The following is a 14,575-nucleotide window of genomic DNA, read 5'->3' as shown; positions in this document are numbered from 1 at the left end:
CTGTTTATTTGCGGCAAAGTAGCATAGGAAACAAAGTGGAAGGCTCCCATAGCCTGTTGAAAAGGATTAATAATTTAGGAAAGTTGGATGACGTTACTGGGGTGGGATAATTCACCATTACAATGAAGAGAACACAGAAACTCTAATGATCACACCGCACAAGAGAACATCACTTTTGTATCCCATCTAATAGAGCGTATCCCCTGCCACAAACAGGAGCAGCCTACTGTGAATTCACAGCAAACCTGGAAGAAGACATTGACTGCACGCAGAAGCTGTTGCTCTTTAGCTCAGCTGCCTGATTAGAGTGAATTGAAAAATAAAAGCATAAATTGTGAAAAGAAAATTAGATTGATAAATTGATTTCAATTTTCACAATCTGGGATGTAACACAGCAAAGAGTTCATTTAAAAGCTAAGAACTCTGTCTTCCCTAATGGTGTCTCTTTCATGTATTGATTAATGTCTATATAAAGCACACCATCTAATTTAGGGCACAGTAAAACAATATTATATTTCTGCTGCAAAGCAACTTAAGTGATTTAACAGAACTTTAGCGTGCAGCTAGAATTGGTCATTCACAGGTGATGCAGTCTGCATGGCAGGCCACAGAGAGGTTATTTGGGGGGGGCAGCAGGTGAGGAGTGCACAAGGACGACCTACACGTGAGCCCACTGCTGCATTTTCCAGCAGGGAAGGACAAGGGACCGGAGGGATCTTAGACCCATCACCTCCTAGGCATTTAGTCCCAAATACACAAGGACAAGACACACAGGGTAGAGAGGAGGACACAAACAGGGCTCTGCGAGCTGCACACCCAACTGGAAATAAAGATGAGGATGGAAGAAAGTGCCCAGGAGCCTCCCAGACGCTGCTTGTGGCACTGCTGGGCTGCACCTCGCCCCCCGTGGCTCATCCGAGCCAGCCCAGCCATCTCCGTTGAGGGACTTGGATCAGGCTCTGAGCTCGCTAAGTCCTTGTCAGACCTACGGCTCGCCTGTACAGCCGCGCAGCTTGACCTCTGTGCATCAGAAATTATATTCCAATCTCTGTACAACACCCAGGAGTATCAGCACCGAACACCTACAACCACTCAGTGAAGGAAATAGGATGACAGCTACATCTGTAATACCCAGCAGAGGAGAGGAGACCACTCTCTCTCTCCCTTTTCTTTCTTTCTCTCTCTCTTTTTTTTTTTAAACATACACAATTACAGTGCTGAGCATTATTTGGATTTGCCTCTACAGCTGCTGCTGTCCTGCAGCGTTCTCCAGCCAAATTACATTTCAGAAATGACATTTCTACTCACAGCAGCACAGCCTGGCTCCCCTTGGAACGGGAGGGAAGGGGATGTAATGACTTTAGCATTCCTTCTTCCAATAAGACACAACCAACCTACAAGAGAAAGGGGTGGGCTGCCCTGCCTTGCAGCTTTACAGCAGAGCTAGCTGAGACAGATCACTTGCAGCTGGAGGGCTGGGTCAGGAGTCACTCTTTAAACAGTAGTAGTTAATCTGGCTGTTTAATCTATTAATTCCCATCCATGCTTCTCTATCTCGTTACCTATCCATCAAGGCTAATTATACCAACCTCATTATCCTAGCATCTGATGCCCTCCAACCATTTTTATACTGTCACAAGAATGCTTACAAACTTTTAAAATGTGCAGCGTGCTTAAGCGGGACCTCGCCTGTCACGGCCAAGCAGCAAGCATTCTCCGTGGCGGAGCCCTTGCCTGGCTCTTATTTAAGCAAAAATCTCCTGAAGGATTGCCAGGGTGCGATGCCTTGTCAAAGGTGATTTTATACATTATTGTTGCAGTGCAACATCAAGGCATGCGTAAGAGCTCTTTGCCAAACTCACCATCAAATTACCTTTTCCTTTTGCCATACTAATTGCTAACCCTTGGCAGGAAGAAGGCTGCTATCATTTTGTCATTCACATGTAGAAGAAAAACTCCAAATAAATCCTGAATCCTGCGCTGTGTTTCCAGCAGTTTTTCACCTTTCTGCTGCCGTTCCCTTGAGATTTATGCCTCACAGTCGGGAGGAACCTGCAGCATCCATTCGTACCCATTTCTTGTCTACTTAAGTGGCAAGGGCCTGTCAATGCAAGGAAGTTCCATTGATTTAATGTGAGACACAAGATCCCACCACTGCCGCTGAATCATTGGCCATATTCTGGATAAGGAGCGGTTCATTTGGGGTTGGCAGAGACCGGGCAGGAGCTGACAACACGCCCAAACTGAAGCATCCTGCTGAGAAGAAGGAGCAGAGGAGAGGCAGAAAAAGAACCTGAGCTGCAGTGCTCTGAGATCCCATCTGAGCTAACACAAAAAAAACGGCTTCTAACACAAAGCTCTGGGGCTTCTCCCATCCCAAGCTGGAGTCAGGGTGAGGGCACCGACCACAGGGACCCTGGTGCTTTGGAGCAGGACTTTGGGATAAATGCGTGTTTGTTTATTTTTATAGCTCCTTCCCACCTTCAGGTGCACAGGCACAATTAAAAAAAAAAAAAAAAGAAGAGAGAGAGAGAGAGAAGCATGTAAATTGCTCGCTGTATTGTAGTATAATGAAGTATTATGTTTCCCTTGTTGCTGCATTTCATTGTAAAGAATCCGGAAAGAGAATTGGCCTGACAGAAGCTCCCGCTTCACTCCTAATACTGGGGAAATTAGAGCAGAATCACATACCTCATTTCTTGCCAGGTGAAGGAAAGGGGTGGCTTTGTGCTGAGACCTCAAGACAGGCAAAGCAACGGGCAAGGAGGGGTCCAGTCTGGGGGGAAAGGCAGGTGCAGGATGAGTGGGAGATGGAGCACGTGGAAAAGAGGAGATGCTCCTTGGCTACATCTCTTTTCCAGCAGTCAGAAGGCACTCCTCGCAAGGAAGGGGTTAGAAAGCTTGTAAACTAATCCCAGTTAATAAATGATTGATGTTGTCATTCTTCGGGGTGCATTTTAAGCGGGAAGATTTATCATCATTCCGAAAAAGCCAGAAGAAGGAGAGTTTCTGTAAATGGAAGTGTTTAATAGCAGCACCAGGCCGGTGGCTGGGGTGATGTTTTCACACAGACGGGGTTTGATATTCCCGTGCCAAGCACTCAGACCAAGGGTCATATTGCTGCCTGCCTCCATCCTGTGTGGGAGGCAAGCTGGCTCCCAGGGGAAAGCTGCCATCGACAGGACTCGGATGGATGCAGAAGCCTCCTCCTGCTCCGCCAAGCCCTGTGTGTGCAGGGGAAGGTTTGCAGGAGCTGTGCAGCCCCCAGCCCAAACCCTCCCCGCATCCAGGGCTGCAGCCTCACTGCAGGACGCCTCGTCACAGCCCCAGATCCCAGCTCTCAGCTGCACCACGGCTGATTATAATACCCCTCTTAAAGACGTTGCTCGCCGCACATCTAGCAAACACCCTGTTGCCAACGAGGACTCTGCAGCCGGTTTTTCTGTGCTGGTGAGGCTGCCAGCAACTGGTTCCTTTGTTCTCTGTCTGGTACCATGAGCGAAATGGTTAAAAAGACATGAAGAATAAAGCCCTCTAATTTAGCTTTCCTTTCAACTTGCAGGAAGCCTTGGAGGGGCCTCTGGTAAAAACATTCTCCACTGTAATCTCTCTGTAAGCTCACCCCGAGAGCTGTCTCCCTGCAACTCTTTGCCTCCCATCCCGTTTGCAGCTCGGAGCCGCTCAGCACCTCAGCTGGCGGTGCTGGGCTCCCAGCCTTGCACCCCCAGCCCTTCCAGCGCCGGCTGTGCCGCGGGCTGGCTGCGCTCTCGGTCAGGGAGAGCATTAACCCATCTGGCCAGAATGGAAAATCAGCCTTAACCTTTGTAAATCCAGCAGCAGCTGTCAAATCGGCACTCTGGAGAAAGAGGGCTTGCGTTTCAGCAGCGCAGCCTGCTTCAAGCTGTAGGAGAAAGCGTGAGACTCTCCCCAGTTGGCTTCACGTAAGGGATGCGCGAGGATCCTAGATGCTGCTCCCGTCTCTGTCGCAGACACAAAAACTAATCAAAACGAAGAGCAGGAATATTGCCCTCACATCACCAGCGCTGTAAGAATATGAAATGGTGGAAGAAAAGTAATCTGAGGTTCTCCAGCTAGAATTTAAGTAGTAGCTTGATCATCTTTCTGTTGAACTTACTGGGAAAACTCCTCTTGAGCTTCACAGGAGATAGATAAAACGTATTATTGTTATCATTACGTATAGACACCGGCCAATACAGTAAAATTTGTCTGCGTTCGGTCCTGTCTGTGTGTATGGAATGAATCAGGTTAGCAGCAACAGCCCTGGGCTTCCAGCAATCCCCTCTCCGATAATATAAACAGAAAATTGGAAAGGAAATGTCATCTCACTGAGTTCGTTCCTGAATCATGCTTGATGAAATATTCTTTATAAAACCCTTAAAGAGACTAAAGACATTGGTGTGCAAAAAAGTAACACTGCTCCCAGGAAAACAAATAAATAAATAAATAAATTAGCAGTACAATTAGCTCTGGAAGCGGCAGCAATAAGTAATTGAACTGTTTATTTTTGTGGGGAGGGGCAGTGATGACAGTTCTCAATTCCCGCTATTGACAGCAGAGGAAACAGCCCATGAAACCAGTCATTTGCTGGGAATTTTTGTCTATCAGTGGCGAGCGGGGAGAACAAGAGAAGCATGAAGGATCAGATTAGCTGTCAGAGCCTCGTGCAGCGGCAGCACTGCAGCCTGCCTGCCCAGGAGCTGACGCAGATGGGCGAGAGCTGCACTTGCTGCATCCCACATAGCACCATGCACACCTACCCCAGCAGCTCAGCACCACGAACCCTTCCAGCAGCTCTGCACATCTGGATGAGCCTTGCTGGGGCTCTCCCAGAAGCTCCGCTGTCCCGCAGTGCCAACAACAGCCCCAAAGTCCTTGGGCTTCATCGGAGCTGCAGGCCTTGCACATGTTTTACTGCAGCACCTCGTGCACATGGGCACATCTCCAAGCTGCTGGGCCATATTCTGTGCTAAATGTCCAGAGCTGGGCAGGGAAATTGTCCCAGCCAGGAGCCTGAGCCCTTCTGCCTGCGGTGTGCGGCAGCCGAGCTGCCTCAAGTGCTTTCTTATTGCCGGGGTGTGCTAGCAGCATTTGAAGAAAGCTATTAAAAATTGCACTGGCTGAGGTTTTTCCAGAGGAGGGGAGGTATAGATTTGTCTCTGCCATTGAGAAATGAACTAGTACTAGCAACACAATTTTAACTTATGAATTTCTGATCAATAACCTGTTTTCATTGATTCCCCGACTTGCTGTAATGAACTGATTAAGAGAAACAGAGCTGCAAAACCAAGTGCAAATTGGCCTGCTGCTTTCCATGGGCAGAGAGGCAGCCCGAGCTCTTCGGGAAGGAGAGACTCAGCTCCGTGCAAGGCCACACAAGTGCTGGGGCTCCCCAAGCACCCCAAAGGTCCTGTGGCCATGGAGATTGGAGGCTGAGCCTGAGTGGGAAAGGCTTCCCATGGCTCTAACACCATGGGGGGATTCTTGCATCTCTCCACCACAAACCATGCGTTTCTTCTTGGCATAAAATTCCTGTCCCACGGCCAAACACAAGCTAGTGTTTTCAGACCTCACAAAGAAATTCAAATTGATGAGGGAGAAAGCAAATGTTTTCAAAATCTGTTAAGATGTAGCATTTGCATGGGCAGCTTGGGAATTTCTTGTTCTCTTTGAGCCAGTTCATTTGTATCTGCTCTTTCAATAGTCTTTGTATTCACTTGGTTTTTCCTTAGCTTCCATCCCTCCCTACCACTTCCAAACTGTAAGAATAAAAAAATACATATTTTCCTCCCTTAACTACTTTCATCTGAAATTAGAGCTAACATTGGCTGACCCTGCTGTGGCTGAATCTCAGCATTTTCTGTATTGAATCCTTCCTGTAAAATTTATTAGATGGTGCAGTATTACCCTCATAAAAATACAATAAATGGCCCTGTTTGCATTATATGCCATAATGACTCTAACCTAGTGGCATTCTTAGAAAGACCTCTTTAGAAATAAAGGGGCAGAAAAAAAAGTCTAACAGAAATCTTTTGGGTAATTAGATTGCCGGAGTGCAGAAACCTTTAAAATCATTTTAAGTCAAAGGAAACCCAGACTCTAAATCAGAGGTTAACAGCATTTGGTGCAGTTGCAAAACTCTACAGTTTTGCAACCTTGCAACTTTTTCCTTGCACTGTGTGCTCTTGCAGTCATCAGAGGACAATCTTCATGCCTTCTCCTTGATATTCCTGTTTGCTGCAGCAATTAGGATGGCTCCTGAGATGTCCTTTCCTTGCACCATCTCTGTCTGTCCAAGGGTGGGTGAAGGCTTGCACCTCGTACCATGTTCTTGGGATGGATGCTCTGCGGGTGGTACAGTGGGGCAGGGTGCACAAATGTTCCTGGTAGTGCACAAACAAAGAGGTCATACCTGTAATTAGTGTCCAGGTGTTAATCGTGGGGCTGGGCACGTGGGTAGGTGCGTTTGCCGTGTGGACTGCCTGGGACGTGGTTGCTTTGTGAGGGTGTGAGGCTGGGTGCCTGTTCGAGGCGATGTGTGTCCGGTTATTAAACAGCTGCTGGATTTATTTGCCTCATTTCTCCTTGCTGAGCTGGAGTTTGCCCAGTGCCTTCTGAAATTTAGCTACAAGAAAGGACAGTATATTTTGTCATGCCTGTGTTACATATGCCATAAAATGTTTGTCACACTGATTTAAAAAGAGATGTTGCATTACTTAAAAAATATTTAGCCCTATATGAAACCAGTCAAATTTTACTGCATTTGAAATCAGTGATGTACTGCGATATATTCTGCTGGATACAGACTGCCTTCCAAACAATTAAATTCTTTCATAAATTACAGGCACACCAACATGCAGAAAGCACGGCAGGGGCTAACTGCAGCTCTGACCTGGCCTGGAACCAAGCAGCCCGGAGATGTCTCCGGTTGAGGAGCAGAGGGACCACCAGCTCCCACCACCCAGCTGCATGGGGAGCAGCCCCACGGGGCTCCAGGCTCCCCCCAAAACACACCCCCTTGGAGCAGCCTCTGGTTAAGGAAGCTGCAACAGCTTTTGTCCTACCTCCGAGCTTTTTTTTCTGGGAGTGCAAGCACAGATTCTGGCCTGCTCATTTGTGGCACGAGCATCCTTAATATCATGGGCTGTGTTATAGACCTTGCCATTGCAGATGCATTGCAGGCGTGAAGGCTGGAGAGCAGAGAGACGGGGCGTGTGACATTGATGGGAGCTGGAGCGGGGCTGGCAGGCAGCGGCGAGCAATTCAGATGATAGCTGTTTAGGAGAAGCAGCACAATGAGGGCATTTTTAGATGTTCAAAGCAGATCTGCAGGTCAGTGGGAGATATTAAATGTTTTCTTTTTTTTTTTCCTTCTTTTTTTTTTTTTTTTTAACCAGCTAAGAGAAAAAGGAAAAGGGAATGGGGAAATGGAAAGGGAATGGGGAAGGGGAAACCTGCCTTGACCGCAGGGGAATTAATTTGCTTGCACAATGACCAGGATAACCTTTCTAAAAATTCGGAGCTTAAGCATCTGTTCCTTAAGAACTGCAACTTCCTGCAATTTTTCAGCTTTCTGGTGAGGTCTGGAGCTGTGCTGGCCTGGCCTCAGCAGCAGCTGAGGAGCATGGTTGGAGGGGATGCAAGGTAGAAACACATCCACAGAGCGTGTTCCTGCAGCTGCTGATTATTACCAGGATGTTTTTCAAAAGTATGGTGCTTCAGAGCAGAAAGGCCATTGTCAGACACGACTTTCCCCATCCTTAATCCTTCGGAAAGCCTGGCCCTGTGGGTAAACATGCTCAGGCTCTGAGGCCCTCCAAGGGTCCCTGGGTGCTGTGCTAAGACAAATTAATTTCACAGCCCCGCTACCACAGCTCTGTCACGGAAGCACTGTGAAGGCTTTGCCCATGGGTTGTAAGTGTGTGCTGCAGGTGAGCTGTTAATGAGGATGCCCGCTCCTTGGGGTTGTTACGTGGGGTAAAAACAAAGCTGAGGAGGGTTCGGGTCTGTGCAGAGAGGGGACTCGGGCTGCAGATGAGCAGACTGCACCCCACGGCTGCTTCTCACACCTGGTTCGCTGCTCACTTTCTGGTGACAGCCTGGGTAATGCAATAATGTTCAGGAGCACGTCGTATACACACAATAAAGGGCTTTCAGCTTTGCTAAACACTTCGCTTTTGCTCTGGTGTTTACCTGACCTGGCAGCCATTTATTGCTCTTTCAACTGCTCGCTTCTAAACATTATGGCTTAATTATATTTTAGGGAAGCAGCACTTCAGAAATATGGAGCTTGCTGTTTCAGTCAGGATGCGCATTTACTCGGTCCTCATTTCTTTACTGGATAAAGCAATTTTATCTGTACTTGACTTCATGGAGTTAAGTTATAAAGTGGAGACATAAAGCAAGGGAGAGGTAAAGCAGGACTGGAATAAGGAAGAGGAGAAGGTCCTTGTCCTGGGGCTGCCACGGACCCGTCCTGGTGCCCCTGGCCCCCTGCACCGAGCGTGGTGTCCCCTTGGGGCACGTGCCACTGAGGATGGGAGTGCAGAGAGGGACGAGGGGTGACACTCAGGACAAGGGATTTGTTCAGTCTCTGCTTTTTCTGCTTGTTCATTGAAGTACAATATGATCTTGGATAAACCCAGACCCCGCAAGCCAGCGGCCGCCGGAGAACAGCCAAATCCAAATATAGTTTGGTAACTAGATTTCTCCCTTCGCTCCCTAGGGCAGGACTCCCGTCCTGTAATTTACTCGGACGGCATGTGGAAATGAAAACAAAGAGAGCATGAAAACAAAAGCTCACTGCTCTGCACGGCCAGTAATCGAAAACTCCTGACACTAAACAGAAATGAAAATGTTAATGGCAAACACCCAAAGCAAATGTATTCCATATGCAAAGGATAGCCATAGGCTGACAAATACAAATGTTGCCTTAGCTACAGAGGGAGGAAATAAAGAAATGCTACAGCAGAGAAGAAAGTAGATTTGCTTCCTGCTGAGTGCAGCGCAGCTCCCTGCAACCTGTGGCTCCCTTTGGTTCTCTCTGGCCAGCAACAACCATTACGGATCTCTGCAGCACTGGGACCTGTGGCCACAGCCTGCAGCAGCAGAAGGGGGCATGGAGCATATCCCTTCCCTCTGTGCCAGCTGAAGGTGCCCAGCACAGCCCTGCTGGTGGGCACTGGGAAACCGTGGCCACGCAGAGTGGGGACACGCACATCCCCTCTAACCAGTGCCTGCTGGAATGGAAAGGGGAAAAAAGCAGCTGAGAGCAACTCCCATTGGCGTGGCGCAGCCTGCACCGCCGTGCATTGTCGTGCTGTTTGGGGGAGGCACGCCATCCATTTCTCCTGTGAAGGTTCTTGAGTCAGAATATGAGGCGGAGATTAACGGCTTAAAAATAATACACAGAGGTATAGCGAGAATACTGAACGTCTCGTCTGCAGCCCCCAGGGAAATTAGTCTAATGCTCGGCAAATGTTGGACAGCAAGGGGATTGCTCTCTTCCCACAGCCCCAACTGCTGCCGCTGGGATGGTTTATAGCACTTTGTCTTTTACGGCTGGAGCTCTTTATGGCTCTGGTGTTTTTAATAGCGGTAGCAATTCCTCCTTGCATACAGCTTTGCTGTCACGGACAAGGAGACCTGGTGATTAGGGTGCTAAGCTGGGACTTCAGAAGCTGGCCTCGCTTCAAGCCCTGCTCCCCCATAGCTTTGCTGTAAAATCACGGCCGTATCACCTGGCCAAGCACCAGTTCATTGAGAAACTGCAACGCTCCCGCCCGGCCTCTGCTCTCACCCCAGCTCCTCAGATGCAGGTGACACTTCTTGAAACTCCTGAAGGTTTTTCTCATCTTTTTTTTCCAGACTTGCCGCATGCATCCGAAAGCGGGCAATTTTCACACTTCCTGGGTTTCACCACAAGCATTCCTTACAGCTCCATCTGTGAGCCTTAATTAGTGAATTTACTGACAGAAACTTTATTAACGCAGCGTTTTGGCTTGCTGGCAGTGCCTCGTGCCCTCCCAGAGCAGCGCTGGGCTCAGCAAAGCTCTGTCCCTGGGGAAAGAAGGATCGGTGTGGGTGCCTGTGGGAGCTCCTGGCCCCAAAGAGGGCCAGGAGGGGGCACAGGGGTCTCCTGCCTGCAGCCAGCCAGGAGGAGCAGATCCTCCTCTCACACTCTCCATCGTGGCCCTATGCCCAGGCACCTACCTGGAGGAGACAGGTGTGGGACAGGTCCCCAGACAGCAGTCACAAAAGGGAGAAACTGGGGTCACCACAGGACCTTCCTCTTTCCTTCAATTTCTTCCCCTCCTAGATTGAAAAAAAAAAAAAAAGAAAAAATTATCCAGAAATAAAAGTTAAATGTGAAGTCGAAACAATAAGGCATGGAAATAGCAGAAATAACTTAATTAAGTTTTTAAAGATTTCCATGCTTGAATAAATTAGCCTTCCTGCAAATGTCACAACAGTCAGAAAAAATGTGTAATCAATGGAGCACAATGTTACTTTGCTCTTTATTTAAATGAAAGCTCTGGTGGCGCGTTTCTTCTGCCACTTTCCTGAGTCTCTCTCTTCCTCCTCGCTCCCCACTTTCTCTTTGCCCCCACACTGAGCTGCTCCAGGGGAAAAGCTCCAGAAAGTTAAACATCAGCTTTTCTCTGCATTGCCGATGATCAGGAGAGGCTTCATTTGCTGTTCTACCCACGACTTCACATTTCCCCTATAGCTTGCGAGGCAAGCAGCTTTGCCGGGGAAGTGTGATAAACCATTGCTGTGTGCTGTTGACACGAACAAAAAGGAGGGGCCACTGCTGCTTTTTTTGTCAATTAGGCAAAAAAAAAAGGCACAGTCAGCGTGAACGCTGTGTGCTGCTGTCACGGCTGAAGGGCGTTTAGCTCAGGGCTACGAAAACTTCCCAGCTCCGCTCCCCTGCCCGGCTCCACGAGAACACAGCTTGTGGGGTAGCTCAAGGAGAGCAGAAAACCCAGAAAGGGTCCTGGATTAGCAGCAGCTGCAGGAGAGGAGCAGCTCAGAAGCCGTGTCCACCACCTTCCACGAGATCCCAGCTTTGGAAGGAGAGCATTAAGGGATTGGTGCTGTGTGCATGCACAGGAGAGGATCCTGCAAGGCACAGAAAGCTGCACACTGTGCTTCTGTTAAAGCTCGGTTACAAATACTGTGTCCAATTTCAGGCTTCACACATCAGCGAAGGTGTGAGCCAACTGGAGAAGGTTCAGGGGAAAAGCAACAAGAGCAATCAGAGATTTTAAAACAGTGATACATGATGAAAGTTGAGGAAAAAGTCAGTTTGCGTATTCTATAGAAGAAAGATGAGGGGAGACGTGAAAGCAGGCTTCAAACATTTAAAGGAAAGCTCCAAAAAGGAAGAGAATAAACAGTTTTTCATGTTCACTATGAGGATGACAAGATAAACATAAACTGCAGCAAGGAGCATTCATGTTAGACATCAGAAACACACTTCTAATGGCAAAGCTAGTAAAAGCTTTGAAAAGAGCAAGCACCCAGCGAATGCCTCTAATGGCACGGCTAGTTAAGTCTTGGGATAGATCGCCCAGGGAGAGCATGGAAAATTCCCTTTTCAGGGAACAGATTGGAGAAGCATCTGCCAGGAAGGGTTTAGGTGGGACTGGTCATGCCCTGGAGGCAGGGGACAGATTAGGTGGCCCTTTGGGGTGAGCATCCAGCCCTATTTTTTGTGATGTTGGTGTGTTTGCAGCTCAGTCCTGAATGCAGCCAGCATGCAGTGATAGGATGCGTTGGCCTGGGAACAGGTTAAAATCTTTCTGTTAAACTGACAGTTCCAGAGCCTGCCCAGTTTTCTTTAATATTGCTGAGAAGAAACTCATCTACTGGATAACAATTACTCACGTATCAGAAACAGACTCAGGGCATCAGTGTATTTTGCATAGGACACCATATGGGCATTAAATAATTGATGCTGTCAGTTACTTCAGCTGGGTCAGAGCTGAACCCTGGTGCTGCAGGAGAACAACAGGCTCAGTGGCTTCTCCTTCCTTTATTTCCTCAGGCACTAGAACTGCGATTCACATTCAGCACGTCCCCACGATCAGGCTGGGGCTCTCACTTGTACCTCCCAGCCCGAGCACACACGCTGGGTCCGTGCAGCAAGGACTGAAGGAAATCACAAGCCGTTGCCATTTGGGCGCGTTCTGAGTCCCTCTGGAGCCCCACCTCAGGGTTATGATCCTTGTTTTTTTGGAAGGAGGGGGAAAAGAGCTTCCTCCAGCCCCCGGTTAGTCGCTGCTTTCCCCGGCTGGGGCACGGGACTGGCCCCCAGCAGCAGCAGGCAGCCGGCTGTGCAAGCACGTGCCCGTGGGAGCAGAGCAGAGCTCCAGCCCCGGCTGGACGGCTGCGTTGAGCGTTTTCAATCAGCTTCCAATCCACTTGGATAACTAGAAGGGCGAGCTATTGAGCTGCTCTTCGCTCCTCTGGGAGCTGAATCCTGGGACGTGAGTCCTGCTGTCTCTCAGCTGCAGCATGACATACACTTTCTAATAAAGTGCATCAGGAATATAAGGTATTGGAAATTCTTCTAAGACCATTTTGATTGTCCTCGAGGAATCAGTGGCCAGTGCTGAAGTCCCGGGAGGACAAAAGTGACTGCCAGATTAAAGTAAAGAGGAAGGATTTTTCTTCTTTGAATCAGCAGCCAATTAAATTTTCAGCACAACAAAAGCGAAGGGCAAACTGTTAGACTAATGGATCTTGCTGGCTGATCCCATTACCACCGACACCGTGCTCCGCTCCCAGTGCTGGTGTAGCGTAGCTGCCAGGGCTCCGACGGGGGAGCACGGGGAAACCCAAGATGACTGAGGAGCATCAGAAAGGCCCAGCAAAGTCAGGGGAATTGAGTTCAAAGTCAGCCTCAGAGCACACACGCTCAGTTATTAACATGCACTCGTTCAGGCTTAAATCCTCCTTTAACTGGAGCCTGAACTTATTGTCTTTGTGTGTTTATCATTCGTGGATTTCTTTAAAATTGTTAATGCGGAATGGTTTACAGACAGCTTCCTCTTGCTCCTGAATTGTGAGCTTGTAAGCCTAGTAATGCATGGGAGAAATCATCCAGTGGGGGAGCAGCTTAAAAAAGAGCAAATTCTGTTCCAAGAAGTCTCACGGGTGCAGAGTTCACTTTCCATTTAATTTTGACTAGCTACAGACAAGAAGTAAGGATGAACTAGTTGGGCTTTACTCATAGTTGCCTGAATAATTAGAGGTGGTTGACAAGCTGGGGGGAAAGGCTCGATGAAAATTTTGCCTTTTTTTTGCCAAAGCCTCAAGTAGTGTTTAATTTGTCTGGAAATATTAATGAGCTTGCACTGGGCTGTAGAAATCTTTGTTTGTTTAACTTGCAGCAACCCACCCTTGTTGGACGCGTTCCCATTTGCCACTTTTTGATCAACAAAACTCATTTCAAGTTTAAAGAAATATTCTGCCTTGGGCTGATAATGCCGCTGGCATGTAGGAGGGCTGCGGGTGGGAGGAGAGAGGAGCCAGCGCTGGCTGCGGGGGCTCTCAGGAGCGGGGATGAGGGGCTCCCCACTCGTCTCGGAGCCCTTAGGAGCTGCAGGTCACCCCGGTTACATGAACATGCACCCAAAGGCTTGATGTGGATATAAATGAGCACCTATGATCAACGCAGCTCACTGTAGGTAAGGCAAGAAGTCCTGTGGACTAAGGAGGTTTTAATTTATGGCTCTTTATTCTTTGCTGAGCTTAAAGCTTTGCAATGACAGAACATTTCTTTCTGACTCTGCCCTTCGCCCCCTTCAAGGCTACTGAAATACATATAATATAATGATAGAAGATATGTCTCCAGACTCCTCACAGATTGTTTACCAGAAAGACAAAAGCCTGGAAAGTTACATGTGTTAATTGAAGATAAATCTTTCCTCCCCTTGCAAAATTTGGGACAATTGTTACTAATGACCTCTTTGGATCTGTGCCCAGGATGCAGAGATATCATCTCCCAGTCCCAGTAATGAGGTTGCAACTGATCCTGAACAAATGGCAAAGTTATTTAATAATTATTTTGTAAGGTCTGCTCATGACCTTTCAGCTCGTCAGGATAAGTAGTGCCAATTTATCACCAGTGCCATGTGAAGGGGTTTGATTATTTGAGATGTTTTTCCTGGCAGGAACTTGTTTTTCCCCCTGTTTTCTGAGTGTTTTAAGGGATCCACCTTCTGTGAATACAAATACGGTTGCTGCCTGACTGCATGTGGCGATGGATTTTTGCCTGGGGATGGGAATATTTTTCCAGTTCATCCAAGAAACAAAGCAGCCCCAGACCCTTTCCTCATTGCAGCAGGAGCTGAGGACCCTGAGCAGACCAAACAAGCCCTGTTCTGCAGCAAGGACAGAGCGCTCCCAGTGCTGGACTCTGCAGGTTGGGCTCTGCAGCACGGGAAGCCCAAGAAAGGGCATCAAGTACACGTTTCCAGAGGAGATGGTGCAGACAAAACAGAGATGGATTTATTCCAGCCTGTGTTTGCTGAGCTGCTGGGATCCT

At 48.2% G+C, this 14,575-nt stretch overlaps 1 long non-coding RNA gene across 2 annotated transcripts in view; it reads right to left on the bottom strand.

Moving 5' to 3' along the window:
* The window catches only part of LOC137843666 (uncharacterized), an 82,500-nt gene that overhangs the window by 14,277 nt on the left and 53,648 nt on the right, over positions 1-14,575 (bottom strand). Inside the window, exon 1 of one of the 2 annotated variants that reach the window (XR_011089613.1) lies at positions 1,309-2,095. The exons of the other annotated variant lie outside the window; for it this stretch is intronic. This is a non-coding gene — a long non-coding RNA (uncharacterized lncRNA). Of the gene's footprint in view, positions 1-1,308; positions 2,096-14,575 lie in introns of those variants that run through there. 2 annotated transcript variants of the gene reach the window in all.

The sequence above is a fragment of the Anas acuta genome, chromosome 23 (assembly GCF_963932015.1).
Source record: "Anas acuta chromosome 23, bAnaAcu1.1, whole genome shotgun sequence".
Lineage (NCBI taxonomy): Eukaryota > Metazoa > Chordata > Aves > Anseriformes > Anatidae > Anas > Anas acuta.
The sequence above is the reverse complement of the archived record's forward strand: the minus strand, read 5'-3'. Positions and strand labels throughout refer to the sequence as shown.